Genomic DNA, 5,362 nt, shown 5'->3' with positions numbered 1-5,362 from the left:
TCAGAAGGGACCATTCCCTGGAGAAGGATGTCATGCTTGGTAGGGTGGAGGGTCGACGAAAGAGGGGGAGGCCTTCAACAAGATGGATTGACATAGTGGCTGCGATGATGGGCTCAAGTATAGCAGGAATTGTGGGGCTGGCGCGGGATCAGGCAGCGTTCTGTTCTGCTGTGCATGGGGTCGCTATGAGTTGGAAATGACTCGACGGCACTTAACAACAACAACAACAACAATATAATTTTCTTTGCTGAGCTCATTTTGTTTATGAATCATGTCATCATTTCCTTTGTTGCTGCTGTTTTGGTATTTGCCAAATATTTGTGCTTGTCCCTTTTTTTTTTTATTGTGATGTGAAGGTTTATAATTTTTCTTTGAGGTTACCCTGTGATTTATAATTTTCTCCCCGAGTTTAGAACAGTCCATTCTATCTTGCAACTCTCTTGATTTCTTCATCATTTAGAAGTTCTGCAACTACACTATTTTTTCCTTGTTTTTGGTTTGTAGTTGTCCTCGTTTTCCAATTGATGTCTCTGGTTCCCTGTTTACAGTCTTTTTTTTTTTTTTTTAAGTTGTGATTTGGGTGAAAATTTACAGAGCAAATACACTTTCCATACAGCAGTTCACATATACTTTGTTCCGTGTTTACAATCTTGTAAGCTTATTTTACTTTGGATACTTCATAGCTGTGTTGGTTTCTGGATTATGCCATTATGTGTATTAAGGGCAATTGTTTGCTATTATTGGTTGCCCATTCAAAGGACTCCTTTTAGCGTCTCTTGTAAGGTTTTTCTGGTTTTAACAAATTCCCTTAATTTCTGCTTATGTGGAAATCTCCTAATTTCACCATCATATTTGAGGGACACTTTTGATGGGTATATAATTCTTGGTTGGAAATTTTCTCTGTTAGGGTTTTATATATACCATAGTATTTCCTTCTCACCTCAGAGCTTGTTCTTATTGGTTGCCCTTTGTAGGTAACTTTTTTCCCCCCATGCTGCCTTTAGGATTCTTTCTTTGTCTTTGGATTTGGTGAGTTTGATGATGATATGTCTTGGTGATTTTCTTTTGGCATCTGTCCTGTTTGGGATTCATTGCACTTCCTGAATAGATATATTCTCATCTTTAATCATATCAGGGAAGTTTTCTTTCAACAAAATTTGCACAATTTTCTCAGTGGTTTTCTTTTTCTCTTCCTGTTCTGGAATTTCGATTATACATAAGTTATTCCTCTTGATGGTATCCCACCTAAATCTTAGGATTTCTTCATTTTCTTTTGATCTTTTTTTCTGATTGATCCCTTTCCAAAGTATTCAGGTATTTGTCTTCAGTGTCATTAATTTTGTCTTTCATTGACTCAATTCTACTCCTTTGCCCTTTCAATGTGTTGTCTATTTCTGAAAATTTACTGTTAATCTTCTGAATTTTTATCTGTAGATTTTGTATCATTTCTAATTTTTCATTTATTGTGTCATTTTGTTCTTGTATTGTCTTCCAGAATTGTTCTAGGGTTTTCTCTGTGTTTTCTTTAATTTTGTCAGTGTTTTCCTTGATCTGTTTCTCAATCCATTGAAGGTACCTAAGTATACTTGTTTTGAATTCCTTACAGGGAGTTCCAATGCTGCTTCTTCCTCAGGAGTGTGTTCTGGGTCTGTACTGCTCCCTCATTTCTACTGTTTTATCTTACTTCTTTGTGTGGACTGTGATGGTCTGTTGTCACTGAGACATTGTGACTTTGTTGTATTTATATTTAATTGATGATTGTATGTTGGAGTAATTCACCCAAGATTTTAATTTTCTTTTTTTTTATGTATCTGAGTAAGTTGAGTACTATGCTCCTCTATTCACTAGTTGGCAGCCCTTACACACTCACCACTTGTCTCTTGGTGGGTGTGATAGAGAATAAGACTGGCTGCACAGATTTCTGTTAACTGTTTTTGAAGACAGTTAAGGGTGACTCAGGCTCTTATTGGTCATTGTGTATCTTTGGCCAATTGGTGCAGAAGGAAGTGGTGGCTCTTACTCAGTAGTGGAGCTGCAGGAGGTGTGGGTGTGATTGGGTCACACGGGCACGGTTTCTGTCTCCCACTTGGTTAGACAAAAACAGTGTTCGAAAAACATAAAAAAGGTAAAAGCAAGAGGATAAAAAACACACAGGACATAAACACTCAGGAACTGTCACCAAAATGAGAAAGAAGGAGGAGGAGGGGTATGGGGAGGGGGAGGGGGAGAAGAAAGGCAATAAATGAGAGAAAATATTTAAAGAAATACTTTAAAAAGCCAAAAGAAATATTCATAGAAAAAGGCGAGAAAAGAAAAGAAAAAGCACTGCAATATCTAGGGAGGAGGGAATAAGGAAAAAGAGGTAGTGTAGGAAAATAATGAAGAATAAAATGGGAAAAATGCAAAAAGAAAAACAAGGACTGGGGAGAACCACAAGAAAGAAAAATATGGGAACAAGGAACAGGGAAGAGAAATAAGCTGAAAACTAGAACCTGGGAAAGGAAGAAGAAAGAATAATAATAAATGAAAAAAATACTTTAAAAACAGGTAAAAACAAACAAACTAAAAAAATAACTGGGCAGGATGGGGCAGGGCATCCAGGCTCCATGAGAGCAGCCAGACTGGGATGGAATTCCTACCAGCCCAGAAGATTGGTGGGAGTGGGTGATGGCTGTACCTCCATTCACCAAGAGGGTGTGGAGTATAAGAGTATCAAGGGGAATATTGCACCATTCCAGTCCTTCATGTCAGGTATTTCCTGGAGGTCCCCAGTAAGTGGAGCCTATTCTTATGTCCGTGGAAGCTGCGAGAATACTGTTGCATTTTAGTGGTTGAACCACTTGTAAACATTCAAAATGACTGCGCCCTCCACACAGCCAAAAGTTCACAGCTCAGCCCATCTCCCTCTTCGCTGCTTGCCCTTTTATTCACCAGCCACCAGTGCAGTCTTCAATGTAGCCCTTGGCTAACAGGATAGATTTTTAGATTAATTCTTAGGTCCTAACACCTCTGGTAGCATAGTGCCTAAGGCACTTGACTGCTAACCAGAAGGCTGGGGGTTCAAACCCACCAGTCACTCCTCAGAAGGAATGTTGGGCAATCTACTTCCGTAGTGATATTTCCTCGGAAACCCAAGGGGGGTCGCTATGAGTCGGGTTTGACTCGATGGCGCATAACAACAATAACAACACCACCACCACTTGACAGTATCCAAGCTGTCCATGCCACCTAGATCGCTACCAGTCCCCAGCTCCATACATCTCCTTTTTTGATGTTTTCATGCAGGTTCTTCTACTAGTTAGAGTTAGTCCACTTCTGTATCCTTTCTTTCAAAGTTCAGGGCTCCAGGATTATCTTCTGTATCTGTGTTATTTGGTTCCCCTTTTCATTGTTGAAGAGGGTCTGTGTAGTTTGCCTATTCTGCATCTTACTGGAATTCTGAACTTAGTCTTTTAATTCATAATTTTTGTTTCTTCTGTTTTCAACAAACATATATCAGGGTTATAATCTGAAATACATAAAAAGTGATTTGTATCTGTCTTAGGGAGAAGGGTAGGTTGAAAAGTAAAGAAAATTCTTTCTTTCAGGCTGGGATGATTATAATCAGAAACTGAAAAGTCAAATAATTGTTATAGTTCATCATCAGACACTTAGGTCTTTAATTATCACACTTAATCAGGATAACAATATTAATCTTAATCAATAGAACAGTATTAATCCCTTTTTGGCATAAGTGCTGAACGAGGTGAATGGTGAAAAAGAGCCATAAGTATATAAGTGTGTTAGTTATTCACAGTAAGCAGAAAAGGAGATCCTTTAGTTGCAGTGGTCAAAGAGCTTATCTCATAGAGCAAGAATTTGCTTTGGACTTTGAAGGACACAGAAGATTAAGATCAGTATTCTCAAACTCTTTGGCCTTAGGATCCCTTACTAGCATTCTTCAAAATTATTTAGGATCCCAAAGAGCTTTTGTTTATGTTGGCTGTATCTTTCCATAGTTATCATATTAGAAATTTAAATGAAAAATGTTTAAATACTAATTATTTTTAAATAAGTTACATTTAACATAAATATTTGTATAAAAAATAACTTTTCTTAAAAAAATATTAGTGAGGAAAGTGGTGTGATTTTACATTTTGTACTTAATGTATGGCTTAATAGAAGGCAGATTGATTCTTATATCTGTTTCTGTTGTGATGTCACATGTCATGTAGCCTCTGGAGAACTCTACTGTATACCTGTGAGAGAATGAGAGTAAAAGACAAACAGCATCTTAGCATTGTTATGAATATGAGATCTGGTGGCATAGTGCCTAAAGCATTTGACTGCTAACCAGAAGGCTGGTGGTTCAAACCCACCACCCACTCCTCAGAAGGAAGATTGGACAATCTACTTCCATAGAGATACCGCCTCGGAAACCCAAGGAGGGGTCGCTATGAGTTGGGACTGACTTGACAGCAGTGAGTTTGGATTTTGTGGTTTGGTTGACATTATAGAACCCTCTGAGGACCACTGATTGAAATAGACTGAGGACAAAATAGAGGATCACATAATCTCAGGGTTGGGAAAGTATAAGTCATATCAGAGAGAGAATAAAGAAACCAATCTGGTAGTTATGAAAGATCCGTGTAGGGGGAGGTGGGACACATATGGCTAGACATATAGGTTGTGGCATAATATTATGTAAAAAAAAAAGTGTTAGCTTTTTTACCTATGACTATCCTCACTAACCTCCACTCTTTACTTCAGAAAGCTATATGAGGGGAGGAGTGACAGAAGAGAAATGTCATACTTGATCCCAGATGATAAGAAGTTATGTGGCTGGCAGTATTCTTCTTCTTTTTTAAATTTTTTTGGAATTTGGGTGCAAATTTACAATGCAGATTCATTTTACTCTCAACAGTTCATGCACATTTGATTTCACAGCTAGATTATAATCCCCAACCATGAAAATCTCTCCTCCCATCTCCTCTCTGGGACTACCCCTTCTCTTTGCCCTTCTTATCTATGCATTTTTGTCTGTCCAGCTTTCCCTCTATGTGAATGCTGACCTTCTGCTGTCTCATGGTTGATTGATCTAAGCAGTGCATCTCCCTAGGGTAGGTGGTTGTATCTCCCTGGAGTAGGTGTTCTGCTTGTAGGTCTTTCTCCTCTTGGGTGGAGAGCTAATCCATGAGGAAAGTCTAGTTCCAGGCCTGAAGGATAAGTTGTGGCCACAGTCTTAGGAGTTCCACCAGTCTCTCTCCAACTAGTAATTCTGGTCATTTTTGTGTTTTTGAATTTTTCCACATTTTTCCTCCCACTCTATCTAGGATCTCCAATTTTGATCCCTTTCCAAGTGGTTGGCATTGGTAGCCGGGCA

This window comes from Orycteropus afer, unplaced genomic scaffold, assembly GCF_000298275.1.
Source record: "Orycteropus afer afer isolate SDZICR_OR568_19922 unplaced genomic scaffold, OryAfe1.0 scaffold00021, whole genome shotgun sequence".
NCBI lineage: Eukaryota > Metazoa > Chordata > Mammalia > Tubulidentata > Orycteropodidae > Orycteropus > Orycteropus afer.
This window is presented reverse-complemented; position numbering follows the sequence as displayed.